The sequence below is a fragment of the Rhinatrema bivittatum genome, chromosome 5, assembly GCF_901001135.1.
Source record: "Rhinatrema bivittatum chromosome 5, aRhiBiv1.1, whole genome shotgun sequence".
Lineage (NCBI taxonomy): Eukaryota > Metazoa > Chordata > Amphibia > Gymnophiona > Rhinatrematidae > Rhinatrema > Rhinatrema bivittatum.
In genome coordinates, this window is record NC_042619.1 from 285,749,379 (window position 1) to 285,761,689 (window position 12,311).

At 46.3% G+C, this 12,311-nt stretch overlaps 1 protein-coding gene across 2 annotated transcripts in view; it reads left to right on the forward strand.

The window, feature by feature from the left end:
* Window positions 1-6,960: 6,960 nt before the first annotated feature.
* Window positions 6,961-12,311, forward strand: part of LOC115092775 (disintegrin and metalloproteinase domain-containing protein 9-like) — a 1,307,906-nt gene continuing 1,302,555 nt past the window's right edge. The window contains exon 1 of one of the 2 annotated variants that reach the window (XM_029604079.1): window positions 6,961-7,056. The gene's annotated coding sequence lies outside the window, so the exon portion shown is untranslated. Of the gene's footprint in view, window positions 7,135-12,311 lie in introns of both variants that reach the window. The other variant, XM_029604080.1, reaches the window with a different exon arrangement.

Genomic DNA, 12,311 nt, shown 5'->3' on the forward strand with positions numbered 1-12,311 from the left:
AGGAACATGTACAGAAGGACGTCCACGGGCCAAGAAAGAGCCAGAGCTTCCACTCCCTCTGAGCCGTGCTCTCTCCAGCGGCTGAAGAACCGATTGGCCTTGGCATTGCGCAAGGTCGCCATGAGGTCCAGGTGAGGGGGACCCCACCTGTTGACGATCAGATCCATGGCTGCTTCCGAAAGTTCCCACTCTCCCGGATCGAGAGACTGGCGACTGAGGAAATCGGCCTGAACATTCTCCTTGCCTCTATGTGGGAGGCCGCCAGGCAATCCAGATGCTGTTCTGCCCAGTCGAAGAGATGGCTGGCTTCTAGGGCTACCAGGCGACTGTCTCCCTGACGACTGATGTAAGCCACGGTGGTGGAGTTGTTGGAAAGAACCCTCACCGCTTTGCTGTGTATCAGGGGCAGAAACTCCTGCAGAGCCAGATGCACCGCCCGGGCCTCCAACTGACTGATGTGCCAACGAACCTGAACCAGAGACCAGATCCCCTGAGTGGACTGGGACTGGCAGACTGCGCCCCACCCTGAAAGGTCTGGCGTCCGTGGTTACTATCGTCCACTGTGGAGACTGGAGAGGCATTCCCCGGAGAAGATGAGGAAGCGAAAGCCACCACTGCAAGGCGGCGACGGTAGAGGCCGAAAGCGGGAGAACAGTTCCAACCGAAAGCGGTTGGAACTGTTCCGACACCGACTGCCAACGGGATAGCAAAGCTCTCTGTAACGGTCGCATATGAGCAAATGCCCAGGGGATGAGGTTGATGGTGGAAGCCATCGAGCCCAAGACCTAAAGGTAGTCCCAGGCTGTTGGAAGAGGCAGCAAGTGCAGATTCCAAACCTGGTCGATCAACTTGATAGCCCGTGCACGAGGGAGGAACACCTTGCCTATCTGAGTATCAAAGTGGGCTCCAAGAAACTAACACCTGGGAAGGCTGAAGCTTGCTTTTGGGAAAAATCACTATCCAGCCGAGAGATGCGAGGAGAGCTAGAACCCGATCCACCGCCTGTCTGCAGAGAGTCTCCGACTTGGCCTTTACGAGCCAGTCGTCCAGATAGGGGTGGACTAAGACTCCTTCACGGTAGAGGGCTGCCCCACCACCACCATGACCTTGGGTGAAGGTGCGTGGTGCGGTAGCGAGGCCGAAAGGCAGCGCCTGAAACTGAAAATCCCTGTTGAGGATGTGGAAGCGAAGATACTTCTGGTAATCGCGGTGAATCGGAATATGGAAGTATGCCTCTGTCAAATTGAAAAAGGTGAGGAACTCTCCAGGGTGAACCGCCGCGATGACCGCTCTCAAGACAGGCTAAGAGAGAATTTGAAAAGAAGTTGGCTGTAGAGGCAAAAACTCACAGTAAAAACTTTTTAAAATATATCCGAAGCAGAAAGCCTCTGAGGGAGTCAGTTGGACCGTTAGATGATCGAGGGGTTAAAGGGGCACTGATAAGGCCATCGCGGAAAGATTAAATGATTTCTTTGCTTCGGTGTTTACTGAAGAGGATGTTGGGGAGGTACCCGTAATGGAGAAGGTTTTCATGGGTAATGATTCAGATGGACTGAATCAAATCACGGTAAACCTAGAAGATGTGGTAGGCCTGATTGACAAACTGAAGAGTAGTAAATCACCCGGACCGAATGGTATACACCCCAGAGTTCTGAAGGAACTAAAAAATGAAATTTCAGACCTATTAGTAAAAATTTGTATCTTATCATTAAAATCATCCATTGTACCTGAAGACTGGAGGATAGCAAATGTAACCCCAATATTTAAAAAGGGCTCCAGGGGCGATCCGGGAAACTACAGACCGGTTAGCCTGACTTCAGTGCCAGGAAAAATAGTGGAAAGTGTTCTAAACATCAAAATCACAGAACATATAGAAAGACATGGTTTAATTGAACAAAGTCAGCATGGCTTTACCCAGGGCAAGTCTTGCCTCACAAATCTGCTTCACTTTTTTGAAGGAGTTAATAAACATGTGGATAAAGGTGAACCGGTAGATATAGTACACTTGGATTTTCAGAAGGCGTTTGACAAAGTTCCTCATGAGAGGCTTCTAGGAAAAGTAAAAAGTCATGGGATAGGTGGCGATGTCCTTTCGTGGATTGCAAACTGGCTAAAAGACAGGAAACAGAGAGTAGGATTAAATGGACAATTTTCTCAGTGGAAGGGAGTGGACAGTGGAGTTCCTCAGGGATCTGTATTGGGACCCTTACTTTTCAATATATTTATAAATGATCTGGAAAGAAATACGACGAGTGAGATAATCAAATTTGCAGATGACACAAAATTGTTCAGAGTAGTTAAATCACAAGCAGATTGTGATAAATTGCAGGAAGACCTTGTGAGACTGGAAAATTGGGCATCCAAATGGCAGATGAAATTTAATGTGGATAAGTGCAAGGTGATGCATATAGGGAAAAATAACCCATGCTATAATTACACAATGTTGGGTTCCATATTAGGAGCTACAACCCAAGAAAGAGATCTAGTTGTCATAGTGGATAACACATTGAAATCGTCGGTTCAGTGTAATGCGGCAGTCAAAAAAGCAAACAGAATGTTGGGAATTATTAGAAAGGGAATGGTGAATAAAACGGAAAATGTCATAATGCCTCTGTATCGCTCCATGGTGAGACCGCACCTTGAATACTGTGTACAATTCTGGTCGCCGCATCTCAAAAAATATATAATTGCGATGGAGAAGGTACAGAGAAGGGCTACCAAAATGATAAGGGGAATGGAACAGCTCCCCTATGAGGAAAGACTAAAGAGGTTAGGACTTTTCAGCTTGGAGAAGAGACGACTGAGGGGGGATATGATAGAGATGTTTAAAATCATGAGAGGTCTAGAACGGGTAGATATGAATCAGTTATTTAGTCTTTCGGATAGTAGAAAGACTAGGGGGCACTCCATGAAGTTAGCATGAAGCACATTTAAAACTAATCGGAGACAGTTTTTTTTTACTCAACGCACAATTAAACTCTGGAATTTGTTGGCAGAGGATGTGGTTAGTGCAGTTAGAATAGCTGTGTTTAAAAAAGGATTGGATAAGTTCTTGGAGGAGAAGTCCATTACCTGCTATTAAGTTCACTTAGAAAATAGCCACTGACATTAGCAATGGTAACATGGAACAGACTTATTTTTTGGGAACTTGCCAGGTTCTTATGGCCTGGATTGGCTACTGTTGGAAACAGGATGCTGGGCTTGATGGACCCTTGGTCTGACTCATTATGGCATTTTCTTATGTTCTTAAGGTTTCCACGCGAAAATGTGGGATCTTGAGGGCCCGGTTGACCTTCTTGAGGTCTAAGATCGGCCGAAAAGCCCCGTCCTTCTTGGAAACCACGAAGTAAATAGAATACTGGCCTGTGCCGAGCTCCTCCTTTGGAACCTGGACAACTATGCCCAGACTCAGGAATCTGGTGAGGGTTTGCTCCACCACCTTCCGCTTGAGACGACTGCATGGGGAGAATACGAAGAGGTCTGGTAGATCGCGAACAAATTCTAAGGCGTAACCGTCTCAGACAATGTCGAGGAACCACTGATCTGACGTAATTTTGACCCATTCCTTGAAGAACAGGGAGAGACGACCACCCAGAAAAGGGAATGAGGAATGGGTCAACCGAACTTCATTGTGTGGCGGGCTTTGGGGTGGCTCGCTGAGACTGTCCCTCGCGGAAGGAGCAATGCCCACGAAAGGGCTGAGACCAAGATTGAGACCGGGAAGAATAACCTCTACAGGAACCACCTCGTCCTCGGGGCGTATATCTCCTCTGCCCCCGGAAGCGAGGACGGGATGGCGAAAAGAATCGAGATTGTTTTGGATAAGGGGCTTATTAATTCCCCAAAGGAATTAATAAGCTGCTCAAGGTCCTCTCCAAAAAGCAACTTACCTTTGAAAGGCAACGTGCCCAGCCGTGCCTTGGAGGACGGGTCAGCCGACCAATTGCGCAGCCAGAGGAGCAGTCTAACGGAGACCGCCGAGACCATCACCTTCGCCTGAACGCGGAGAAGGTCGTAGAGCGCATCAGCCCCATATGCTATGACGCCTTCCAAACGTTAAGCCTGCTCCGCCTCTGCAGACGGGAGGTCCTGGGCGCCGAATAATTGTTGAACCCACCTAAGACCTACCTGCTGCATGAGACTGCTGCAAATAGTCGCTCGGACCCCCAGGGCCAAGACTTCAAAGATACGTTTCAGATGGGCCTCGAGCTTACGATCCTGTCCGTCCTTCAGAGCCGTCGATCCCACCGCAGGGATAGTGGTGTGCTTGGTGACCGCCGAAACAGAAGAGTCCACGATAGGGATCTTCAGAGTGTCCAAGCATTCTTCCGGGAGGGGATAGAGCTTATCCATAGCCCGCCCCACCCAGAGTCCCGCTTTGGGAGCCTCCCATTCCCGCAGGAGCAGCAACTTATGCATAGGATGAAAGGGAAAAGCGCTTGCCAGAGCCCTGAGTCTCGCCAGGACCGGCTCCATATCCTTGGGCAAGGAGGCCTTAAGGGTTTCCGCAGGTGGCCCCTCCAGCCCCAGTTCCTGAAAGACAAAGGGGATGAGGGGCTCCAACTCCTTCCTCTGAAACATGCAGAGGACCCTAGGTTCACCCCCCTCCAGGGGTGGGAGTGCGCTCGCTAAATCTGACGTGGGATCAGGATCCGGGGGTAACTGGGGCCACTGGGGGTCAGGGATAGGGGCCACCCCCGGGACCACCCCACCCTAACAGACCCCTGGGGTTCCAAGACAGGAAAAACGGGTAGTGGCGCAGGGCGTGGAATTTTCATCGGGGGGGGGGGCCTGGGGAAGGGTCCTCCTCCTCCTGCAAGCTAGCCAAATATGATTTATGCAGGAGAACAAAATCGGAGGAAATTCGAGCCTTGGTTTTCCGGGGAGGGGGGGGGGGAGCAAGGGGGGTCAGGGATCTCATCCTGGGGGACCTTGGAGCTTAAATCGGGGGGAAAATCCTGAAATTCTTGCTCCCCAGCCCCAGGCAGTTCCGAATCGGGAGCTGCCGAAATCCCCAAGATGACCACCGTTCCCGCGGTTTGCAGACACGGGAACGCGCCATGTGCGAGGGATTCCGTCCCCGGGCTAAATTTGCTTGTCCTTCCAAGGAGGGGCCTTCCTGGGCAGGGCCCCTCACGCGATAGACACAACAAGGGCTCCCCACAGGGTAGGCAGGTGGCTGGCCGCAGCATCCTCAGCGAAGAGGAGCCGCGAGCTGAAGAAAAAAAGTCTAAAAATAGATGATTGGAAGCTCTGCCGGCAGGAGCGGAGGCAGGGGAGTGAAGTCTGCACACTCCTCTATGTCTGGCTGCCTGTTCCATACCAAGAGAAAAAAAGTTTAAAGTTTAGAATTTTTTTTTTTTCTCTATGAAGTCAAACTGAACAAAAAAGCAATGGAGCCCTAAGCTCCCTAGGCAGCCAGAAAGGGGGAGACAAATGACTGGACCACCAGCCTCATTCCCCACACCAGGAGGCAACCACAGACTTAGGCTATGCCCAGCACAAGGGGCAAAGACCCCCTAAGTCCGGCAACAGCCAGAAGATGGGGCAGTCTCCTGCAAAGCCCTGAAATCTAACTTTAAAAGGTAATTTTTTTTTTTTTTTAATTTGAAAAATCCTACTAGAATCCCGAAGGAATAAGTACTTGCTTGATCCAAGAAGAAGAGAAGGAAAAAAGGCTGACTAGCCCAAATCAGGATACCGCAGGGTGAGCTGATCCATTTGCTGGAGACAGACAAATACTGAAGGGCTGCAGGGTAGGCTCCCAATATAGGATACCTTTTCAGTTTTGGTCTGTCTCCATCTGCTGGACAGGAGGCTCAACCCATGGTCTGGATTGATCAGAGTACGTACAGGTAATGTCAGCCATGAGTAAGGACTACCATCCTGCTTGTCCTAGGAGAACTTAAACTACCTCTGGGGGGGTCACACATATATGATGACCAGCAACAGTAAGCAGTTAGACTCTACTGAAGGCTTCAGTGGGGCAAGCCAAGATAGCAGAGGGAATGCTTCCCGAGCTTCCATACCCCCTTATTTTGGGGTGCAATTATCCCCAGCTTGAGACTGTGGGTTCAGCTTATGGTCAGTTGAGCCAGGCCAGACCGCATTGAGGCCTCTTCACTGGAAGTCTCTCCATGACACAATGCAAACTTATACAGTAGGGAGTCAAAGATACTGAGACCATGGAAGCAGCACTGGAGAAGAAAATCCAAGAGGTCCCAGTGTTTAAAAACTGCTATGGACGGAATTTTCCTGAAGACAAAAGGAAAAGTGGCATGATGGTGATGTGAATCAAAGTGAACCATGGGTACTCCAGGCACCCTTAACATTGCTTAAAAAGTAAAGGTCCTACCCTTATTTTACTGGTCAAATTTTTTCATTGTCTTAAAAACTGAACTATTTACATATAGAAGCTGATGCTGCTTAATTGATGGAAAAATTGAAATATTTTGGTACTATTTAGATCAGTGGTAACCAAAATTCCGAGGTTCCTGTGGTTGGCTTCCTAGATTTAGTATACCTTTTGAATTCCCAAGGACAGTACCCTAAACTGGTTATTATCCTAAAAATTACAGTTACTTTTTACGATATTTAATCCTGACCGATCAGCGCCGTATGAACCCTACAGCTTGGGCCATATAGGTGCCATAATGCCACCCTGGGGCTGGTGGTACAAAGCGCGCGCTGATGGCATATATGTAGACACGGGAAAGTAGGGGTGCAGAAGTACCCACTTACAAAATAGCTTGCTCCCAGCGCCGGTACCTCTTTCTTTTACCTCCCGCGAGCTAGAACCGCCAAAAAGGAAAAGAGCAAAAGGCGAACAGAGCACCATGAAGCTTCTTTAAGTCGCTTTCCCCCTTCTTAGCCTGGGCAGCAATTTGAACCAGGTGCTGCTCCGTAGATTCTAGCAAACACCACGCGCTGTAGTACAAACGGCTGCACCCAAAAAGAAAAGGCACCGCCGCGAGGAGGAGCGGCTTAGAAAGTTGCCGAGGTTGCGTTTTCTAGTCTCCTGTCAACTGGACTAGAAGGAAGTAACGAGAGGCTGAGGTAAAGTGTCATTGCGTAATCTGGGAGGAAAGATTTCCCCACGAGAGGGAAGAAGAGATGATTGGGGGCGGCGGCGAGGTGAGATGGGACCAGGCGATTGGGGAGGGGGAGGAAAGGTGAAGTGGGACTCGGAGATTGGATGGATTGAAGGAATGAATGATTTGGGAGAGCGAGGAGCAGCTTAAGTGTTCCAGAAGACTCCCAGGTTAGCTGTTCCTTTTCCTGAACTAACCGTTCACTAATAGCCTGCAGCCATATTGTACCCCAGGCAGTCAAAACATCAGAGATTGGGTACTGGAGTAGAGAGTGTATATGCAATCACTCTCTCCATGCCTGCCTGCCTTCTCTTCTTCCTGGTACACTTCTCCAGATGCATGCAGGGATAGGGAATGCATGGGCTCTGTTCCTGTCTAGATAATTTTGAATTTTTTGTAAATATTTGCCTTTATATCCAGTTTTTCCTGGCCTTGTCCTCTAGCTTATTATTAACTTAGTAACCGAGCTTCTCCTTTTAAATACTCTTAAATCCTTTTCCCAGATATCCCTTCAAAAACATTTTACCTTATTAATCTGTACCTCAAAATATTGTACCTAGTTAATCTGTATTCAGCCTGTTGCTACAGTTTTTTGTTCCTTGTAAAGGCTATGCCTGTTGTTACGGCGACGCTGTTTAAGTTTTATGTAAACCGATACGATGTGCAAATGGATGTCAGTATACAAAAATGCTAAAATAAATAAATAAGGTGCCTTGAATGCCAGACGTGCATGCAGATAAATAATAACGAAGTATAATACAATAATAAATGGCCAAAGATAAAGGCCAAAATGGTCCACTGAGCAAGTTTTTTTTTAGGGTAGCAACTGCCACTCTGTTCAGGCTAGCTCAAGAGCAGTAATTGCTGTTGTATGCAGGTTACCCCCAAGCCTTCTCTTAAGGGTAGTAACTGCTGTTCTCTGCAGGTTACCCCTGAGGAGAAATGTTAACTTTAGAAGTGAATTTTAAAAGCCCTGGTGTGTGCCAAAATCAGATGTGTACACAACTCAAGCTTGCCCTCGCCCACTGAATTTTAAAAGGCGCCCAGATGCGTGTATCTTTCTTTCTTTCTTTCTTTATATATATCTTTTCTATACCGACATTCATGAACAGTGTCACATCATATCAGTTTACACGGAACCAGGGGGTATAACTTAACAACCATTTAACAAGAGGCAAAGTTACAATAAACAAGGTGACATGAACTTGGGGGCTAAGGTAGACGGAAAAAAAAGGATAGAGGAGTTAAATAAAACATAATGAACTGTGGATTAGGCGGTGCGCCTAGGCAAGTAGAGCAAAGTTTGACTAGGAGGCATTTGCATGGTTTAGAAAGTTAAGGGAAGGCTTGAAGCAATAGCCAGGTCTTGAGATTTTTCTGAAATGTTAGAGGGCAGGGTTCCAGTCTGAGATCAGGGGGCAAGGTATTCCAAATGGCAGGTCCAGGTGTTGAGAATGCTCATTCTTTGGTGGCTGTAAGACGTGTGGCTTTGCTTGAGGGGACTTGCAGGGTTCCTTTATACACTACTCTGATGGGTCTTGAAGATGAGTATAGTTTGAGTGGGTTCCGAAGGTCTAGCTGTAGCTGATGGTGGATATTTTTGTGGATTATGGTGAGGGACATTTGTTAAATTATGTAGTTTATTGGAAGCCAATGCAGGTTCCGGAGGAATGGGGTGATGTGTGCTCCGCGGTTGGTGTTAGTCAAGATTCTAGTCGCCGCATTCAGGAGCATCTGAAGAGGTTTGGTGGTGGAAATGGGGAGACCAAAGAGGAGAGCGTTGCAGTAATCTATCTTGGCAAGGAGCATGGTTTGGAGGACTGTCCTAAAATCATGGAAGTGGAGGAGGGGTTTGAGCCTTCTCAGAATTTGTAGTTTATAGAAACAGTCCTTGATTGTGTTGTTAATGTATTTCTTTAGATTCAGACAGTTGTCGATTACTCCAAGGTCTCTTACTTGTGTGATTTGGGTGTTGGGGGGAGTCTGATAGGTTAGGTCCGTGTGGTCGGAAGAAATGAAAAGAAGTTCGGTCTTGGCAGCATTGAGGACCAGGTTCAGACTTGTGAGAAGGTGGTTAATGGATTGGAGGCAGTTTTCTCAGTAAACGAGTGTTTTGAGAGGGATTCTGTTATGGGGATCAGGATCTACACATCGTCTGCATAGAGATAATGTATTAATTTTAGGTTTGTGAGCAACTGGCAGAGGGGAAGAAGATAAATGTTGAAGAGGGTGGGTGATAGTGAGGAGCCTTGGGGTATGCCTAATGATGACTTGATGTTGGGAGATTCTTTGTTGCTCTCCAGGTGATGTATTGTCCTCTCGCACTGAGGACAAATCTCCCAGGGCTACTGCCCAGGAGGGAAGGGTTAGGCCGGCCATCATAGTTTGTGATTCGATTATTAGAAATGTAGATAGCAGGGTGGCTGGTGGACGTGAAGACCGCCTGGTAACTTGCCTGCCTGGTGCGAAGGTGGCAGACCTCACGCGTCACCTAGATAGGATTATAGACAGTGCTGGGGAGGAGCCGGTTGTCGTGGTGCATGTGGGCACCAGCGACATAGGAAAATGTGGGAGAGAGGTTCTGGAAGCCAAATTTAGGATTTTAGGTAGGAAGCTGAAATCCAGAACCTCCAGGGTGGCATTCTCTGAAATGCTTCCTGTTCCACATGCAGGTCCCCAGAGGCAGGCAAAGCTCCAGAGTTTCAATGCGTGGATGAGACGATGGTGCAGGGAAGAGGGATTCAGCTTTGTAAGGAACTGGGGAAACTTTTCGGGAAAGGGGAGACTTTTCCGAAAGGATGGGCTCCACTTTAACCAGAGTGGAACCAAGCTGCTGGCACTTACTTTCAAAAAGATGATAGAGCAGCTTTTAAACTAGAACAAGGGGGAAAGCCGACAGTCACTCAGCAGTGCATGGTTCGGAGAAATGTATCCTTGAAGGATACTAATGAAACAGGAGAGTTAGGGCATCCCAATAGAGAGGTTCCATTAAATGCAAACATAGTTCATATGCCTATATGTAAAAAATCACCAAAGCTAACGAGTTCCGAATTATCCCAAACAACTGAAAAGCAGGTTGTTAAAACAAGCAAAAAACACACTTTGAAATGTCTGTACGCCAATGCCAGAAGTCTAAGAAGTAAGATGGGAGAGTTAGAGTGTATAGCAGCAAATGATGAGATTGACATAATTGGCATCACAGAGACTTGGTGGAAGGAGGATAACCAATGGGACAGTGCTATATCAAGATACAAATTATATCGCAATGATAGGGAGGATCAACTTGGTGGGGGTGTGGCACTTTATGTCCGGGAGGGTATAGAGTCCAACAGGATAAAGATCATACAAGAGACTAAATGCTCAGTAGAATCTATATGGGTAGAAATCCCATGTATGTTGGGTAAGAGTATAGTGATAGGAGTATACTACCGTCCACCTGGACAAAATGGTCAGACAGATGATGAAATGCTAAGAGAAATCAGGGAAGCAAACCAATTTGGCAGTGCAATAATAATGGGAGATTTCAATTACCCCAATATTGACTGGGTAAATGTAACATCAGGACTTGCTAGAGACATAAAGTTCCTGGATGTAATAAATGATTGCTTCATGGAGCAATTGGTTCAGGAACCAACAAGAGAGGGAGCTATTTTAGATTTAATTCTTAGTGGAATGCAAGATTTGATGAGAGAAGTAACGGTGGTGGGGCCACTTGGCAACAGTGATCATAACATCATCAAATTTAAACTAATAACTGGAAGGGGGACAATAAGTAAATCTGCAGCTCTAACACTAAATTTTAAAAAGGGAAACTTTGATAAAATGAGGAAAATAGTTGGAAAAAAACTGAAAGGTGCAGCTGCAAAGGTTAAAAGTGTTCAACAGGCATGGACATTGTTTAAAAATACAATCCTAGAGGCGCAGTCTATATGTATTCCACGCATTAAGAAAGGTGTAAGGAAGGCAAAACGATTACCGTCATGGTTAAAAGTTGAGGTGAAAGAGGCTATTTTAGCCAAAAAAAATCCTTCAAAAATTGGAAGAAGGATCCATCTGAAGAACATAAGATAAAACATAAGCATTGTCAAGCTAAGTGTAAAACATTGATAAGACAGGCGAAGAGAGAATTTGAAATGAAATTGGCCATAGAGGCAAAAACTCATAATAAAAACTTTAAAAAATATATCCAAAGCAAGAAACCTGTGAGGGAGTCGGTTGGACCATTAGATGACAGAGGGGTTAAAGGGGCTCTTAGGGAAGATAAGGCCATTGCAGAAAGACTAAATTAATTCTTTGCCTCCGTGTTTACTAATGAGGATGTTGGGGAGATAACCAGTTACGGAGATGGTTTTCAGGGGTGATGAGTCAGACGAACTGAGCCAAATCACTGTGAACCTGGAAGATGTAGTAGGCCAGATTGACAAACTAAAGAGTAGCAAATCACCTGGACCGGATGGTATGCATCCTAGGGTTCTGAAGGAACTAAAAAATGAAATTTCTGATCTATTAGTTAAAATTTGTAACCTATCATTAAAATCATCCATTGTACCTGAAGACTGGAGGGTGGCAATGTAATCCCAATATTTAAAAAAGGCTCCAAGGGCGCTCCGGTTAACTATAGACCAGTGAGCCTGACTTCAGTGCCGGGAAAAATAGTGGAAACTATTCTCAAGATCAAAATCGTAGAGCATATAGAAAGACATGATTTAATGGAACATAGTCAACATGGATTTACCCAAGGGAAGTCTTGCCTAACAAATCTGCTTCATTTTTTTGAAGGGGTTAATAAACATGTGGATAAAGGTGAACCGGTAGATGTAGTGTATTTGGATTTTCAGAAGGCATTTGACAAAGTCCCTCATGAGAGGCTTCTACGAAAACTAAAAAGTCATGGGATAGGAGGCGATGTCCTTTCGTGGATTACAAGCTGGTTAAAAGACAGGAAACAGAGAATAGGATTAAATGGTCAATTTTCTCAGTGGAAAAGGGTAAACAGTGGAGTGCCTCAGGGATCTGTACTTGGACCGGTGCTTTTCAATATATATATAAATGATCTGGAAAGGAATACGACTAGTGAGGTTATCAAATTTGTGGATGATACAAAATTATTCAGAGTAGTTAAATCACAAGCAGACTGTGATACATTACAGGAGGACCTTGCAAGACTTGAAGATTGGGCATCCAAATGGCAGATGAAATTTAATGTGGACAAGTGAAGGT